Below are 20,111 nucleotides of genomic sequence, written 5' to 3' on the forward strand. Positions count from 1 at the left end.
CCATAAAAGAAAAAATTAATAAATTGGATCTCTTCAAAATTAAAAAAGTTTGCTCTGCACAAGGCCCTCTTAAGAGGATAAAAACGAGCTACAGACTTGTAGAAAATACTTGCAAACTACATATCCAACAAAAGGCTAGCATCTAAAATATATAAAACGCTCTCAAAACTTGATAGTAAAAAAGCAATCACCTAAGAAAATGAAAAACACAAAAGATCATTGTGGCAATGAAACTGTACTGTATTTTGACTGTAGTGGTGAATACACAAAACTTCACATGTGATAAAATTATATGCAATGTGCAGGCAATTGTATGCTCATACATGTATTCACACTTTGTTACATGTTATTACAAGTAATACTGGGAAGTCTGAATAAATTCAGTGACTTATACAATGTCAGTATCTTGGTTGTGACATTATATTGAAGTTTTGCAAAGTGTTACTGTTAAGAGGAACTAGGTGAAGGATACACAGTATCTCCCTGTATTATCTCTAAGAACAGAGTGTGAATCTATAAGTAATTCAAAATAAAACAATTAATTAAAGTTATATATTACAAATGAGGAATGACATGAAAAACAGCCTTAAGTATCTACCGGGAAATAGAAAACATAGAAGCATCTGGATATTTGCATTAATAATTCCTCTACATACTTTCAGCTTTAAAAAGATTAAGTGATTGAGAACTTAACTTCTTCAACAGAATCAGTACCAGAATTAGTGGCCCTGTGGTAGATCTGCCTTGTACACTTAAAACAGAGAGCCATAGAAAAAGACTCACAATAAATCACAACATGCCCTTTCATCCTATACTCTGAGTCACATCACCCAAATATCAAGGACGCATCACCTGTAGTGTAGCACAAAATAGGGGCAGGCATAGAGGGTACAATTTACCGACAGCAAAAGACTCAAAGGAATGTGGCCGAGGAAGCCCAAAGTGGAGGAAATGGAAAGTCAGGCTCGAAAGAAGTCCAAGGTCACAGCTGGAGTCATCTCGTGTCTAATATGGGTTTCAATGGTCAAAAAACTCAAGGGCTCTTCTGTTTCCCATTTAATTTACAACAGCAGCGTCTTGGGATGTTCAGAAAGATCTTGTCCCAAGGCTAGAAGCAAGAACATTAAAAGTCTAAAAATTCTATAAACACTGTAGCATTCCAGCACTTTAAATAAGCAATTGGAAGGTCAAGTAGCATCCATGTGTTTACCTTATTCTGCCCATTCAGAAACAGTGCTAAATATAATGGTGGAAAGTAGACCTGCACTGGGATCAACAGGCCCTTCCAGATGTGTGGCCGTTTCGATCTACACACAAAGTGCAAAATGCCCTTTTTCTCATCTGTATTTCACTGACCTGTTAATTTATGTCTTCCACTGGACTAATGATTCCCAAAGTTTAGTGGGCACAAAAAGCCAGTTGAGAAGCGTAATCTGAATATACGTATCTGTAACTATACTTCCAAAAATTTTGGTTCAATAGGCAAGGCACACAGTTGGTAGGGACTCAATGTATATTTGTTTAATGAGTAAGTAAATGGAATGAATTGAGATCTGAATAATAACTCAGGTCTCTGTTCTTAGATTTCACCTCTAAAGGCCCTCTGTTTACTCATTCCAAAACTATTCATTGGTATATTGTCTATGATCCTATGTGAATTATTAACATGGGAAAAATACTCCAGGAACTTGTAGTTCAAATAAACCCATTGTTATGTTGGATGCATTACATATATAAAGCAAGAGATTAAGTAACACTAGTGATATATTGGATGTATTATATCATAAGAGAGTCACAAAGGAAATGCATTAGTAATTAAGACAAGAAACAGATTACTTCCTGTGAAGGAGACCAAGAAAGACTTCAAGCAGTCTTAAGGCATAAAGTGGATTTACAAAATTTACAGTGTGAGTTTCCACTACAAAGAAGAGAAGTGATGGTATTTAAGTAGACAAAGGCAATGAAGTCCCACAAAAAATTAAATAAAGCTAACATTGAATATTCAAAATATACTAGATATTTTGCTAAATGCTTTACATGCATTATTTCATTTAATCTTTAGAAAAACCTACAGAATATTCTATTCTATAAAAGAACTAACACAACATCAGACAGTGAAGCAAAGTGCTGAAAGTCACACATTACAGGGCATGGTTGGGATGAAGGTTTGTGGAAAAATAGAATGAAAAGATGATATGAATCTTTCCATGAACTTTTTGAAGTACCTTTGTATTTGAACCCAGATTCATGTAATGTCAAATTCCATGACCATAACTATTAAGGTACATTGTCTCCCAAATAAAGAAAGCAGACAAGGAACTTTAAGGTCTGTGATATTGCCAACATTCTATTATTCTAAATGCTATATGAAAGAATCTTAATCTGTGAGAAATTATATTATCTTTCAAAAGGCTCTGACAGATTAGAGATAGACATTGGACATCAGACTACTGTCCCCCAACCCCATTCCCTTCTAAACATGTAAACTTTCTTCTTTTTCCATTTTTTTTTTCAGTTAGAAGGTAGAGAATCACAAGCTAACTGGATTATCTTTAATTATCTAAATAAATCAAATTTTCTCTATATTACTCTTCCCCATCCTCAGTTTGTCATGAAGAAGTTGTGAATTCATCCTGATGTCTTGGGTCACCTTGGGTCAGGGGAGACAGCCATACATAGAATTCCCCTGGCAAGAGTGTTGAAAACCCTGTGGGGTAACTCCTGCCTCCTCCCGTAGCCTGTTGGATGGAACTCCTGCTCTTGCCAGTCGTCCTTAGGGTCTCTTAGAAACATGGACATGACACATCTCAAGGTCATGCCCATGTTTCTAAGAGACCCTTAGGACACGAAGAATGATTGCGTATTATAATGATGAATAAGCTAACTATACTGATCTAACTACCACAAATTCTACCCAATTATTGAAAATCAACATTGTACGCCACATGTATGTATAATAAAAAATGAAAAATATTTTTAAAAATTAAAAAAAAAAACACATTTCAATGCCAAGTTAAAAGAACATGGACATGAGAACTGAGTTAAGGTTTATGAGGGAGAAGGAATAGATTAGCTGGCTACCGCATTAACATGGAAACATTTATCTAATTAAATAACCTCCATTTTTACCAGGAGGATCAGGACACTGGAAAATAAAAGCTAAGTAAATGTTTAACTTGAGGAAAGAGAAAGATATTTGAAGGACTTCTCCAGCTGCTGACTAGAATTTACTAGGGGGTGGGCTGAAGTTTTTATCTAAGTGCACTAGATAGAGGCTAGAGATAGAGATTCTGGGCACCAATGTGATCTGCCTTCAGAAAGATTCTGCTCTTGCATGGCTTTCTACTGGCTTTAACTTGAGGCCAACTGATATGAGTAAAGGTACTAAGTTGGACAGAGTGCCATACAAAAACTTTTCCAGATTTTAAAATTTGTCAATTTTATATTTAATTTTTAAAAAGATACGATGATGGGAATTAAGAAGAAAGAAAGAATACTAGCTTTCTATTTTCCATAAAGATTTTGAAAAGTGCCTCGGCAGGACCTGCCAAAGAAGCAGCTCCTCTCTGGGATCATTTCCTCACCCTGTGGCTTTCCGGGGGTCACTTGCAGAAGGAGAGACTCCTTTCTAACCTGGGTTCAGAACCAGATAAATAAATAGCACACCAACTTTGGAGAGACAAACGTCAGAGCTAAACATATAATTGGGAAAATTGCATGTGGCTAATTGCCCAGAAAAGATCTCTTAGCCTTTCCCAAAGATTCATAAAGAAGAGGTTGGAAGCCTCATCAGAAAGGCTTAGAACATTAATTTTCCCCAGACAAGAGTGAGAAAAAAATATTCTGGGGAACACAGGAGAGGTTGAGCATGAAACATTTATGTTTTCCCAAGGGAACAACACCAAAGGATAAACAAGAAATGCTGCCGTAAACCCCTCACTTAGACTTCATGAACAGCTTACAGGTCTCCCAAGGCCACATCCTTTTTCTAATTTTAGACTTCCTTCACACACACACACGCCACATATATATATAGCAAAAGTCACTTGCTTACCTAACTTCAGATTGTTCAAAGATTTGTTCCTGTGTATCATAAATGTGTCATTATTCTGGCTGAGAAAGAATATATATCAAGTGAATTCTTATTATAAAATCAGAACATCCAAGTTACAGTATCAGCCCACAGGTTTGAATCTCCATCTTACCATGAGGCCAGAAAGTTTTCTGAAGTCTTCCTGTTAACTCAAGTGTTGTTTGATTAGGTCTGACCCTCTCACCTTAACAGGGTGACATTTTGATCTTCAAATCAGTACTCTGTTGCCTGCTTTAAAAAAAAAAAATTCTAATAGGTTTGGTTCAGTCCAAATAAAAGGTACCTAACAACCCCCTAAGAAGAGATTTATGTAGCATAACTGAGGGAATACCATGCTCTTTCTAGCCTGCTTTCACAAAAGCAGGTTAAAAATAAACCAAAATTATCAAGGGCCTGAAAATCAAACCTGAAAAGTCAGCCTCAGCCAGGCATCGAGCTCTGCTGGCTACTACTGATGGGAGTGACTGTTTAAAATTCATTTGTCTCGTTCAATTTCCAACAAAAAAATGAATGAATGAATGAATAAATAAATAAATAAATACAAAACAAAACTAAGTATACCCACCTTCTTGGTGACAGGCTTTGGCCAAAACAAAACAAAATTATATAAATAAAACTACTAAGAGAGTGCTGAAATGTTAGCCCAAGTCACCTGGCCCTGGATAATTTTTTTTGCCGTCCCTCTGTCATGGCAAAAGTAAAGAAAATGAAAAAAATACTGTCATCTCATGATGCTCTTGGAAGACCTCCACGTCCTAGTTGTTGAGGTAGAAGCTATAAAACATTTGTGTATTCACAGCAGGTAGAGACTGCTAGAGTCTAAGCCCCCAATCCAGCACTTTTCAAAAACGTGATCTGTTCTCAGCCCCCTAAAAAGTACCTGCCTGGTATGCCTGATGCTGACAAAGACTGTATCAGGAATCTTGAATCCAAAGTTCAAAGATCATCTAACAGAACTTTTTGTGCTGATGGAAATATCCTGTAAACCTTGCTGCTCAATACAGCAGTCACTTGCCATAGGTGACTGTTAAGCACGTGGAATGTGAGAGGTCTGAGGAATTCTTAATGTCATTTAATTTTTATTAATTGAAAGTTAAATAGCTACACATGGCTAGTGGCTACTACATGGGACAGCACAGTGGTACAGAGGACACATGGTTGGTCTCCTTGCTGGTGGCGACTCCAAAGATATCAGCACCCATCAGCCCCATTTAAGCCACCTCTAGATCAATGTGGAAGGGTTCTCCAGTAGTAGGTGAGAAGTTAGAATTGCAAAAGATTTTTGTATAACTTTTAGATATGAGTGTCAATGATGCAAAGGTAACCAGTTTGCTAAAGGCCAGTTCTGCTTTGATAATGGAGCATTATTATTTGAAATTAGCCATTAAACACCTCAAACTGGATCTGACTTTCTTACTTTTAAGTTTCGTTGTCTATAAATGATGTTTTATTTCACTTTTACCTTCTGATAACCCAGTTTCTGTTAAACTATGCACTCCCTCGAATGAAGGCTTTGCCAACTAATTGCCAGAAATTCATCTAGACAACTGCTCGCTGTATCTACAATGCCAAACAGCCATGATCCTCTGCCTTAGTTGATTTGACTAAGCTCTTGGTAATATATAGTATTGACAGTGACTTTTACTTTTTCATTTTCAGCCTCTCAAACTTGAAACAACCTCTTTGACTCCAACCTCCTAAATTAACTTTCTTTAACTCTTACACCTGTTCATGATGACTATAAATGCACTTTACTGACATTACCTAGAACATGATTAGGAAACTTCATGGCACATGGGAACCATCTGGAGGGCTTGTTAAACACATATTCCTGGGTCCCACCTCTCAGTTTTTGATTCCGTGGGACTGGGATGGGGCCAGAGAATCTGTATTTTTAACAGTTCCTGGGTGTAAGGATGCAGCTTGTCTGGAGGGTACACTTTGACAGCCACTAACCTAAACCTTAGTTACTCTTTTAGGGTTTTTGGACTCCTCCCTGCCACCTACCTCACTCCCATGATTAGTCACTTCATTGGAGACTCCAGCAATGCCCTTCACAAACCATGATGTGCACATGAATCAGCTACGGTATTGTTCAAATGAAGAGTTGGTATCAGTGGGTCTGGAGTGGAGCCAGGGAATCTGCATTTCTAACAAGCTCCCCAGTGATGCCAACGCTGCTAGTTCACATTCTGCATAACACCACCCTAGATCTCTCCCCTTAACTTCCCGCCTTGCTCATTTTCAACCTTGTGTCCTTCTGACAAACAAGTATCCTGAATTCTGTTAAGGAACGGGGCTTTTTCTCACTGCTGTTGCCTCAGAGTTCTTCCTGCTAGCTCGCACTCAAGCCGCCTCTGCCCAGTCTCAGACTCAGGACAGCCATCCTGATTCCTGATGGTGTTCCTGAGCGCTGAGTCTGGATGCACTTTGAAAACCCTTCTCCACACCATGTGCTCCAGAGAGGAAACTGTTGGCTTTCCTTGTTCAAATAAATCTCCCGAAATAGTTATACAAAACTTCACCAGCGGTTACATTTTTCTCACTTTTTAGTGACCGTAAATATCATGCTATCTATATACCTGAGCATACTCTATTTAGTTGACATGGCTGTTTAGTTCCCTCTTCCAAATACCCCTGTTACTTTTGATATATCCATCTCTCCCTGTAGTTTTCAACCATCTTCTCTAATTATCTCCTGTTTTGGTTCAAATTATGTTCTGCTTCATTAGCATTAGATTTTTTATCTTCTAAGATGATACACATTCTACTTAGTGTCTTTAATATTTTCTACTTTAAAATTTCTTTCTCCCTTGTCTGAAATAAGCTCATGTCTATCTCAGACACATGTATCCTTGATCCTGCCATTACACCAAAATGTCTGTCTTGTTCCTTCCTCTGCTTTGTCTTCCATGTCCTTGTCCATGGCTTCCATGTTTAAAGCAGCCATTCATTCTCTAACTTCTGGAAATTGACTTTTCCCCCACCACACTAGCAATGGTACATAGGTGTTTATTCAGGAAGTCCAATGACTTTTTCTCAGTCCTCCATGCAGTAATTTGTATTGACTGGATGCCTTGAAACAAAAGATTTGATTTTCCATTAGCTCCTGGCCCACTCTTGCTTCTATTCTTGGCTTCACTTCTTTCACCACTAAACATCTAGAAGCCAAAAAGGAGTTCTGTCTCTAGTGCGCTACAGCTCTCTCTAGTCTTCCTCAGAAATCTCGCCCACTGATCTCGTCTTTTCTTCACCTAGTTTGGTTTCCTTTTTGGGTTTTCTTATTTTGTCCTTCAAGTTGCCTAGGCTCAGAGTCCCGGAATCTGCCTGAACCTGCTTGCACATCACTCTCTATACCCACTGAGTCCCCGGGTCCTATATATACTTCCTTCAAAATGTTTCTCTCTTTCAAATGATTCTTCAAGACATTCCATTCCTTTTTATCACTGCCACTTCCAGCCCAATGCATGTATCTCATTGCTTAATCTTCTAAGCATGCTGCGCATATTTCAATTCTCTCTGTGTTAATCCAAGAGGCTATAATAAGGGAATTGCCCCAAATCCTTCTTTAAGTCACACTTGTGTTCCTGAAGCCTTCATCATGCCCCACCCCCCAAACCCCATTTCCTACAACAAAAAATTCTATCAACCTATCCTGGTGTTCAACAGCCTCTATAATCAGACCATTTGATCAATCCAAACTTCTACCTGCCTCTTTCTAACTTTCTCCTAACTGCCTCCGTGGATTCTTCATTAACTTTCTATTTCAGCCATATTTTCCCTCTTTTTCTCAAAATATGCCATCCTGTGTGCACAGGTTCATCCCACCTCACCCTTACCTGCTTCCAGACACCTGTGCCTATCCCATCCATTATTCATCTAAAACTTCAACGGCTAGGTGAATTCCTCTAACTACTTTAGCCCCAGTATGCTTTGTACACCCCAAGCCTTGTTGAGACAAGTCAGTCAGCATTTAGCTTTTCTCTTCTTATATATCATTTTCCTGTAAATCCTGAACTCCTGCATAGATTTGAAGCTCCCTGTATGAGGAACTCTGTCTTATATCTGCTATGCCAAGAATGGCAGCTGATAGATCAGCAGTACCACCAGACAGCTCAGTTCAAAAGTGAAGACTTTAGTCTAATTTTGTCTATTTTAAGGATCGACATTAGAATTTCTATGCAGTTTGAACTTAGCATTACCCTCAGGGTGATAATTTTATGCAGTGCCCTGCAAAAGATATACACGCTTGAGCATTTCCTACAATAACAAGACCTCCACACAGTCAAAGACTGTAGTTGAACCAAATTTTGTTTCATATTCTAGCTAATAAATGCTCCTAAATATTTTCAAGCTTCCTCTCCGTCGCTAAGGCTTAGAGAGGCTATTTGTCATACTTTCGAAGGCTTTAAATGAGGCATGATTTCCAGAAGAAAGCAGCTGTGTAAAACTGGCCTGCAAACAGAAAAACGGCATGGCTGTGGGACACCTAGTCTGCTGTCAACAACCAAAACCTCCACTGGCACTGGTAAATGTTTTATTGGTTTAATATTAAATTAACTGCCCCTGCATACGGAGTGCATTATGTTTAATGGCATTCTAATATTTGGAACTGCAGTTTTCTCTTATGCACCTGTAAAATTAGTATTTCATAATATTCCACTGAGTTTATAAAGTGTAATTGGTTTATATGCAGTTTTCGAAAGCTTGACATAGGAGTGGAATTTGGACTTGGATAAGATCTGGTGGGCAGACTGTTATTCACCACCAAAGAGGGACTTTTTTTTCTATCTACAACATATGCTATTTGAAACAAAGATTATAAGGTTTTGTTTATATTGAGTCATCAGTGAGCGATTAATGCACTTTGGTTACCCTTTGCTTTGCTCAGAGAAAGTCTAGCTGGGGAGGTGAGTAATTGCAGGTTTACTAAGATCAAACCCAAGGATGACTCTTTGGGCTGCTCCTGTGTGAATACCTTAACTGTTACTAAACCTTGGGTAAGAGTCATTTTTGGTTTTGCCCAGACATTTTAAGCCTTCAATTAGGGAGGATTATTTACAAATAGTATTCATTTAAGGGCAAAATTTCCCTGATTATAAAGCAGGAAAAAAAGAAAAAAGAAAAAAAAAAAAACCTGAAAACAATAAACTTTAGGTTCTGTGCTTTTCTTATTAAAAGTTATTAAAACTTTTTTTAATTAAAAGTTATTATATGGCTAACTCACTTTTCACATTAATTCTGCTAATTTATACAAACAATTGTCACCCTCTGATTTGGCTTTTGGCACCAAGAACAGTTTGAACTGAGATACAAAGTAAAAACCAGTTTTAATGAATTCAATTGGCATTGTTGCTGCTCAGCTTTTATCTTTACAGGATTCATTATCCCAGGTTAACTGGCCTAGAGCCTGACCTCCTTGAAATTGCCCATTCAAAACTGGATCTTCATTCATGTGTAAGTATTTGTTTGAATACCTATTTTTAATTCTTTGGGGTGTAAATCTTGATATAACCATAGGGACAGAAAACAAATTGGTGATTGCCAGGTGCTGAGGGCAGGGAAGAAAGGAGGTGACTGATTAATGGGTATAGGGTTTCTCTGGGGGATGATGAAATATTTTGGAACTAGAGAGAGGTGATGTTTGCATAATACTGTGAATATACCAAGTAAATTACAATGAATTGTACATTTTAAAATGGTTAGTTTTATGTTATACGAATTTCACAGCAATTAGGAAGAAACCTGGATCTTCAGCATGGGCTTGCTGAACATATGTCGTGCAAGCCCCACTCAGTGCAAGCCTCCAGGTGCTACTGAACTGCCCTAAAAAATGAACACCAGAGCCCAGCTTCTGAAAGAAACACATGGCTTCTAACAATTTTTCACATATTGTTATGTAATCAGAATTGCCTGCTTCTCTCTAGACCTACTGCACCTGTTGCTATTAACAGAATTAAACGCCTGTAAAGACACAATGACCATTCTTGTCCCTTCTTGAAGATCATTCCTCCAGTCTTTAATTATCTTCCCACATTGTTTTTCTTTTCTTCATTCTTTTTCATTTTCTGATTACACCTAAGGAGCCGGCAATTCCTACAGGCTCTGCATTAGCCCTCTTCTCTACTCTGCCCTGTAGGGTTTCAGATGACTGCTTTACCCACACTGGCTGCTGAGGACTCCCAAAGCTGGACCTGTAGTCCTGCTGCCTCTCCTGGTTCCACACCTGTGTGACACTAACCACCTGCATGTCCAGAAGGTGATGATTTTTCAAACAGAGGACATTGTAAATTAGCTCACCTTCCTATAGTTTTTAGGAAACTCTTTAGAAAGTGCTTTCACAGACATTATCTTTAAATCTTTATAACATCTTTGTGAGATAAAAAATATTGCACCTTTCCTATACCAACTTTGCAGACAGGGAGGCTGAGGCTGAAAGAGGTGCAGTGGTCAAGGTCACTGAGCTGATAAATTGCAAAGGTACCCACTGTTCAGCATCCCAGCTCCTTACGCAACCCACCATATGATAGAGATGTCTTTCTGTTCTGTCAAAAATGATTCCCTCTCCTACATTTGCATTCTCTCTTTTGATGTCACTCTCTCTCCACCCAGGTCTGGAGCTAGAATCTTCCAAGTCTTTCTTGACTTCCTTCCCCCTCACTACATCTAACCATTTCACCCTGAATCTTATTCTACAGCCATGGCCACCACTAATCCCATCTGCTCTCTTGACAGTCTATCGAGAAATTCTCTTAACTGACTTCCTAGTTCCCAGTTCTATCCCTGCAGGGCTCCCTATGATTATTCCTCATCATTAACCCCTAGTCCAGAGGGTCTTGGTTAGTCTCATCATCTATCACACCATGACCAGGTGAGGGCCTGAACACACCATTCAAGGCCTCTTTGCACATTTTCACTTCCCAGGCCCACTTTTCATAATTCTTTTTCATGTCTCCAATTCAGAGATACTGAACTACCTTCTGTTCCCTAGGGCTATTTTATTTCATTCTCCTATGCTTTTACTTGTGCTGTTTCTTCTTCTTGAATGCCCTTTTTACTCATTTTCTAACTAATGAAACCTTTCAAAACTCAATTTGAATATAACTCCCCTGTGGGATGTTTTCTGAGTCCCCCTTGCCTGACCCATGGAGGATTAGTCAATTTTTATTTGATGTGCAATACAAACATTGTGCACACCATATGCATCAGTTTTCTAGAGTTGCTGTAAGGAATTACCACAACTTTAGTTGCCTACAACAACAGAAATTTATTCTCACAGTTCTGGAGGCCAGAAGTTCAAAATTAAGGTGTCAGCAGGGCTGCACTACAGAGGCTCTTGGGGAGGATCAGTCCTTGCTTCCTCTAGCTTCTAGTGACTATGTTATCCCTTGGCATGTGGCCACACCTCTGTGCTATGTCTTCACTCGGCCTTCTCCTCTGTGTGTCTGGATCAATACTCCCCATGCCTCTCTCTTTGAAGGACACATATAATTGCGTTTAGGGTGCACCTAGAACGTACAGACTAAACGTCTCAAGATCATTAATTTAATCACATCTTTTGCCAAATAAAGTAATATTCACTGTTGTGTCATATAAGGTAATGCTCAAGGGTTCCAGGGATTAAGATGTGAACATATTCCTCTGGGGGCCACCATTCAGCCCACCATGAGTATAGTACACCATGAGTATAGTAGGTGATACACTGAGCCACAGCCATGCAGGAGTTTTCCCCCACTGCTAGCTCCTGAAGAATAAAGACTGGCTTTTCTATGTACGCAGGAGCAACTGTTGCATTGACATCATCACTTCTGCTCTCGCTTAAGAAAAAAAAAACATGATCAGAATGAAAATATGTTGGAAACCTATTAGTTAAATCTGGCACTTTCACCATTGAAGCCTCATATACACACACTTTAGAGAGAGATGTTAGTATAGTGTTTAAGAGGCAGCTACTGCAACATTTAAGAACAGACCTGCAGGCAGACTGCATGGGCTCAATCTGCTATGCAACCTTGTAGAAATTATTTAACCACCATGCATTTCAGTTTTCTCACTGTAAAATGAGGAAAATAATAACAATACCTGCCTTGTAGGGTAATTATGAGGAATCATATGTAATTTTTTTATGTGAAAAGCACTATATAATTTGTATTATAATTAAGAGAAAATTCAATATCAGAATATTACAGTGCTATCCACCATAAGAAACGTAAAAGAGATGTTAGGTGTGTTAGTCTGGGTCCTCCAAGGAGCACACACAGAGATGGAATTAAATGTGAATAATATTTTAAGGGAAAATACTTGTGTGAAAGAAAATGAGGAGGAATCCAGCTAAGTCTGGGAGAGCCTTCAGACCATGATGCAAACCTGACCCCGAATGAAGGAAGAGGGAAGAGAGGTCAACTGGAAGGGTCCCAGGCCATTATGCAGTCTTAGTAAGGTTTGGTAAGGCTAACAGAGAATCTCTGAGCCAAAATTTCTTTGTTTTCTGGAGGAAAAATTTACATTTCTTAAGTCCAAGTCTTCTCATATTCTCCAGTGGCTCTGAAAACACATCCCTGAAAACGAGACAATCCTGTCTAATCACTTGCCAGTAGTGCTTTTGTCTTCGAGATTTTTCCTGGAACCCCTCATCACCCTGCTCCATTCAGGGCAGCTTGATCTCTAGATTAAAGTACCTGCCATCCAGAGCTTCCCTTTTCCTTTTCCAGTAAATTCTATTTGTCTCTTACATGTTGAGTTCCTGGATCCAAATATTCCTCTGTCATTTGCTTATCCTGCTGAAACACATTTTCCAGTAATTTTCTGAGATTGCGTGCTCAGTGGGAGGGAGGGAGGATTATTTCTGAGACATTGCATGTCTAACAATGACTATTCTGTCCTAACATTTGAATGATAGTTTTGCTAGGTATAGAATTGTGGTTTGCAAATCACTTTTACTCACAATTTTAAAGGCCTTTTCCATTGCATTCTAGTTTTCATTGCTGCAATCTAGTACCATTCCTATGCCTAATTCTTTTTTTATGATCTCATTTCTCCCCCATCTGGAAGTTTTTACAATTTTCTCTTTATCATTTATTTCTTAAAATATCAGCATGATGTTGCCTTGGTGTGAGTCTTTTTAAATTCATCATTATGAATACTTAGAGAAATAGTTCAATGCCCTTAGAACAGAGAAATTTTCTTAAATTATTTTGTTGATAATGTCCTCCTCACTACTTTTTATGTTCGCATTTTCTTCACATTTATTAGTTGAATAGTAGGTCAATGTGATAATCTGATAGTATTCTTATAAGTTCTTTCTTCTCACTCACCTGCTCTTCTTTTTATTTCTATAATCTGGGCATTTCCCTCAATGTTGTCTTCCAAAATTTCTATTGATTTTTTTAAAAAATTCTGTTATTCTATTAATTACTTACAAGAGCTCTTTTTTTAAAATTTTTTGCTTATTTTATTTTGACAAAATTTTAAGGTGCACTGGTTACAATATCTTCATAGCATTTGAGCATCCCTAATTCAAAAATCCAAAATTCGAAGTGCTCCAAAATTCAAAAATTTTTGAGTGCCAATATGACACTCAAAGTAATGCTCATTGGAGCACTTGAATTTTGGATTTTTGAGTTAGAGGTGCTCAAAAGTTATGTTATCTAAAAATATTCAAAACTCCAAAAAAGTATTTGAAATTTGAAACACCTCTAGTCCCAAGCATTTCAAATAAAAGATACTCAACTTGTATATCTTTTTGAGCTAATTAATAATAATTTCTTCAAAGTTGTCTTCTCTTCTCTTTTCCTCCCTCTAATTTCTTCTTTCATGTGTGTTTTTCCTATCTCCCTGTAATAGAATTTTCTCAAATGGCTTATGTTACTTGGTTGCCCATTTACATTTAAAAGCAAAACACTAAATAGTTGAATAAAAGCTGTATTCATATTTCTGGGGTTGGTACATGGGGGAAGTTAACTCTGAGGTGATTAGATAAAAAAATGGTTAGATCATATGGCAGGCCAAATACACGAATCTGCTGGTCTTTCTGGAGATCATTTTGGGTCTCTACAAAAGGAACCTCCAGTGTTCTGTCTGGGAAAGAGCATATCTAAAAGCAGGACTAGAGGCAGAAATGGTGTTTCTCACCTTTAGGTTTTCAGACTTTATTTAATCCTATCATGATCAATACACCCCCTCCAGATTATCCTCCTCTGGGTTCCTCACCTCTGATCTCTGAGATTTTTCTGGTTCAGTTTCTCTAGAGAATAAACTGATAGGCCCCTGCAAGTATTGGGAGTGGGAAGAGTTTGTCTTTTTATCACCAATGAAAGTCGTTTGGAGGTGAGGACTAAGAAGCTTTAACTGATTCCTTTTACTGATTTTCAAATAAACATATTCTTTTCAGCTCCACAGTTCGCCAGGACCCCCTTCACTCCTGCCAATTCTTGAGCCATTTCTGATTTGCAAACAAATTGGGCTGGGTAGCATCAATTTTCGTATCACCATTTCCCAAAGTCTTCTCGGTTTCACTTTCTTCTTTTCTAAGTTATTTGCACCTGCTTCATATACTTACTCTCTACTACATGCAAACATTTGCCATTTTCTCTGCCTACTATATATTTAGGGTTCCATATGTCTCCTAGTTTACTTGAAAACAGAGTTTCTCACTCTCTATTTCCTTTTCTTTTTGAGAACTTCTACAGAGGAAGATGTCTGAAAATGCTTTATTTATTTATTGCACCATTTAGAAATAAAGTTCTTGTCTCCTATGAGGTCTCACACTTTCTCTCTGATCTTTGAAGCTATACTCTTTATTTTCCTTCTTTTGACAAGATAGCTTTGACTACCACCATCCCCAAACTTTTAGGGTCCCAGTTATTTCTCAAAATTCTGTCTTTAACCTGAACTTCTTTATATTGAATTAATATTTGTTTCCTTGTTTCCTCAAATGGGATAGAGTTACATTACCTCCATCTGCTCCAAATTGCCTCTTATCTCTCCCCTGACTTTTTAAATTGGCTATTCCTTTACTTTGAAAATAAATGACTTTTAATGTAAGATTCAAAGTAGAAATATTAACGAAACTACTAACGACCAAATTGCTCAAAGGAAAAGGGGTAGGGAAGAAGAGATTACTGGATATCAGGTCTACCAGGTCTATCACTTAAACATTAAACTGATCCCCATGTATTTTTGCCTTGGCATTTCAAACTCTTACAAATGTCTAATGGAACATCACAGTATGAATGCTTGGTAAATTCTAGCAAACCAAGCAGGCCTCACTTGGCCTGAGGACAGGTGTTCGAGATAGGTCAAGCAGCAACAGTCTTCATTTCTGTCTATCACAATTAATGCATTTTACCTTCTGCTTTGGAAATCTTAGCAGGCAAATTAAAAACCCCACAGTGTCCATAATAAAATGAAGCAATTAAACTATATTTCATGTTATTAAATATTCTGACAGTTGCTTTAATTACTTCATAGATTTATAATTAGCCCTCAGAATACCACTGTGCAGTCATTTTATTTTTTGAAAGAGCAAACTGAGGTATGAGATAATAAAGTATGCTTTAAGAAAATTGTTTGCAGAAAGAACAGGGAGAAATTAAGAGGCTATTAACTGGGCTTGGTTTAACCTCTTGTTTATCAGCCACATGATCTTCTATACAGTATATTCACGACATTATTGAGCTTACAAGTTCAAGATATTTTTTCACATTAAATAGAACACTTTTAAATATAAAAATTGACTGAGTTTCCTTATATGTGTAACTCCCACTCTATAATATTAAATAAATTTTAATTAAAGCAATTTGATCTGTAAGAATGTCTAATAGTTTAAATGTTACATGTTTAAGCTCACTGAAATTATAATGTGGCTGGGAAAAATGTAACTAAACTTGGTTACACATTAAAACAGAGACCTGGTCATATATTCTTCTTTAAACCTATGACTGTTTTAAAGAATACTTACAAATCTGATGATTTAAATCCAAAAATTAATTTGTTGAGTGTAAGGCTATACCATGAACTTCATAGGTGGATAAAAATCACTGGAGTCAAAATCATTCAATTGCCTGCATGAGCCAGAATTTGGATTAGACTTTTGGAAAATGTGGTCTGCTATTAAAGCTTGGAATTGCAACTTAGTGAAGAAAATATAGAGGAACCAAAACGATCAATGTAAGAAAGAGAGGAGAAATAATAGTCTCAAACTATAAAGAGGTAGTGTTACAAGAGAAATGGTATGGGTAATTCTTAATTGTAGCTTAAAACATCTCTCTAAACCTGGCCATCACAAGGTAAAGCCTATCCCAGCATGCCACCACAAGCTTGGAACAACCCCACCGCCTCCGAAAGACACTTACACAAGGACTTGTCAGTCCAAACCTGAGACCTTAAAGACTGCAGCCTGCCTAGCTAAGCCCTTCTCTCATCTCAAGAAGAATCCATAGTCATCATGGTACACCAAGAGTCACATCCCCCACCAGTGAACACAACCTGGAGTTTGTCTCTGGTATAGCTCAGGTGAACCCTTGCACCCCTTGAGCAAGCTAACCAAGCCAAAGCTTTCTCCCTGGACTCATATTGTGTAGGGGTCTCTACCCAGATTCTGAGTTCCCCTCTGGAGCTTACTGAGGACACTAATTATCCCATCCAGCTCCTTATAGCTCCATTTCTTTGGGAAGTGGGACCCTGTTCCCTGAAATAGCTGAGATCCTTCTTCAGATCGAGTCCTCTTCCCTGACAGATTTCTTAGGCAGTCAGTGCAGGTCCCATTTCAGCCTGAATGAATTCCTTTGGAGCACTTCTTTCATCAGAGCACCTGCTACAAGATTGATTACAAAACCTGTACACACATAGCTCTTGCCTCTGGACTTGCTTCTCTAGTTTACTCTTGACGTCATGGCCAGAATGATCTTGGACATTCATCTGCCTAAAATTTTGCAGGAGCATCCCCATTCCCCTCAGGATTAATTCCAACTCCTTAGCCTGCCCTCTATAACTTCACTTCCTGTCCTGCTTCTACACAAACTCTATGTTCAACTCCTGTTGGGCTATTTCCAGATCCCTGAGTACACGTCCCTCCTGTTCTCTGGCCTATAGAATTACTACAAGTTGTAATGTCCTGAGCCCAAAGTGTCTTTCACTCCAGATCTTGACTGGTTTTCCTAAATGTCACCTTACCTAATGCAAATACCTTCCCTTATACCTTTTAGACATAATTTTTCAATACTTCCTATTCTTCTTAAGCCAGCCACAGTTTTGTACTTCAAGGTCTGGTCTTAGGACTTGAAGTCCTAGACCTGGTCCAAGATCTGGTCTTAGGACTCATGTGAATTACTTTTGCATTTCTAATAATTCTTTAAATTGCAGGATTTTATGAATGAGATTTTTCAATTTTTTCTTTTGCAGATGTCTCTTGTTGTATTTACTTTTGAACAGCTTAAACACATTCAACATATAAAAATTCTTTTTAAACTAGCAATGCACAATTCTCAGCAGTATAAAGGCAAAAATCACAGTAACTTAGTATATTTTATATTATTTAGACTCTGTCACAAAAGGCAGATCTATTATGGATAGCCAATATTTGACCATTATTTTAGTAAATGAATACTCTAGGATGAAACCAAGGAAAGGCCTTTAGATCTAAGGGAATTGGGAACAGTCTTTAAAAAATGAAAGAGAGAAATGATAATTTAACATATTACGTAAATGTGTAAGTATACTAAGTACACATTGCTAAGTACCAAATTTCACAAAAAGCATATTTAGGTAAATTGACTAGTACAATATTCAAGAATGCTTTTTTCTGTATATCATATATTTTAATTTTCACTACAGCCCTATGAGACGGGGCTTTTATTATCTTCACTTTAGAGAAGAGGAAATTACAATTCAGACACATTAAGTGAAATGTTAAGTGTCACAGAACCACAATGGGTGGAGGCAAGATCTGAACCAATATCTTTCCAGAAGCTCACTGCTTTTTCACTGTGCAGTCTATGAGTCCTTGAAACCCAAATAATGTCACGAGTCCCTGAATCCAAAGGACAGACCACTGAGGTCTGCTGTGTTCTCTCATATTGGACATCTTGAAAGGAAAGCAGATTTGAGAGATGTCTATAGCCATGGGAGCATTTCATCAGGAAAAACTGCAATTCTATGTAGTAAACCACCCAAAAGCTCAGTAGCTTAAAGTAACAATAATTTATTACAGCTCACACATGACTGCTGGTCAACTGCGGCTTGGCTAATCTAGACTGAGCTTTATTGGGGAAGAAACGCTTTTAGCCTGTAGTATCTAGGGAGACTCTGCTTCATGGGGCAGGTCAGCTGCGATGACTCTGCTACATAGCTTGCTCAAATTTTTTCCTGTGTTTCATTCTACAGCTCAGGCTAAGAGGCAGCTATGACGGGAGATGTGCTTCTCCTGATGATGGCAAAGACATAAGAAAGAAAGTGAAAACCCATGAGCCTAGGCTAGAAACAGCAAGTTCTCACTGGCATCTACATCACATTGGACAAAGCCAGGGATGAGTTCCAAGTCAAAGAAAAAAAAGTATAGTATGCCCCTCAATGAGGCAAACACAAGTTAACCACGCACGAGTATGTAAAGCAAAGGAGCTAGCAATTCAATCTAATTTCTAAGTAACACTCACTTGAAAAGTGGACATCAGGTACATTGTCTTGACAGTGAAAATAAATTCACTTTTCTTTCTTGTCTTCATCTTTCCATTTATCCATGTATTTATTTATTTATTTTTACAAACCTTCGAGGACCTAGTGTACCAGAGAGTGCTATAGGAACTGGAAATGCAAAGTGAATAAAAAAATTCTCTTTCCTTAAAGTAAGACAAAAGCATAAAAAGTATCTTCATAGCTCATGAGACCTTAGATACACTAAAGGGATGGTAATTAGAACAACTTTTAAGGATTTCAGTTTGAAATATGAATCAGAATGTTAAAAAAATTCATATCATTTGATATAACAACTTTTCATCTCAACATTTAAGCTGAAGAAAATAATTGAATAACTATGCCCAGGTGTGCATACAAAGATATCAATCAAATATTGTTTTAAAGAGCAAATATCTGAAAATAGCCTAAACTCAATAAAATTGGATGGATTTCTGGAAGGAAGTACACAAAGAATTATAAATAGTTATCTCTGGTTGATGAGATCATGGGTGATATTTTTCTTTTTGTTTCTGTTTAGTTGCTATTTTTTCTACATTGAAACGGGCTTACTTTTATTTAAAAAAATTAAATTTAAAATATGAATAATCAAACAAGAACTTGAAATCATAGTTTGATTACAACTAAAACAGAAAAATTAGTGTTTCCAGCTGATACCTAAACAAATAATTAAAATGCGATGTACTCATAATAATTTGCTACCTATGTAAGAGTTTCTATTAGATCTAAACCCTAAAGGATATGAAGGAGCTTGGTAGGAGGAGAAAGGGCAGTGAGAACGGTGTGTGTTCCCAGTACAGGGGAATACTTTGCAGAGATAATGAGCAGTTAAAGATATACTCTAGAAAGGAGGACCACCACATTCCCATCGTTATTCAAAAAGCTTCAATGGGTTTAAGGTACCAGAAAAGAATTTAATATACTTATGAAACTTTCACTGGCAAAGTCATTACAACAATACATTTTCTTAATTGTGGAGGCACCACTGAAAGAAAGAATCTTGTATTAAATGGAAGGGAGGATCTCAGATTTATGATACTGAGGAAACACTTGTACATCAAATGTCCACTTCTCATGGTCCTTAAAAAAGCTCAGGTAGCTACTGAAAAGACTATTGATTTGAATAACATTGTAGAGTTGAAAATGATAGATCATTCATAACCCAGACATTTCTTCTGGAGGAAGTCAGGATAGAGTCTTTCAAAATCATTGGAAGGATGTGGTCCATTTACTTATTTCCATTTCTGGACTTGATTTATAACCACATAATTTCATCAAATTCGGGCTCAAGAGGAAGCTCTGCCTGGCAGACATTGTAGACAGGACCAAA

Source organism: Cynocephalus volans, chromosome 1 (genome assembly GCF_027409185.1).
Source record: "Cynocephalus volans isolate mCynVol1 chromosome 1, mCynVol1.pri, whole genome shotgun sequence".
Classification (NCBI taxonomy): domain Eukaryota; kingdom Metazoa; phylum Chordata; class Mammalia; order Dermoptera; family Cynocephalidae; genus Cynocephalus; species Cynocephalus volans.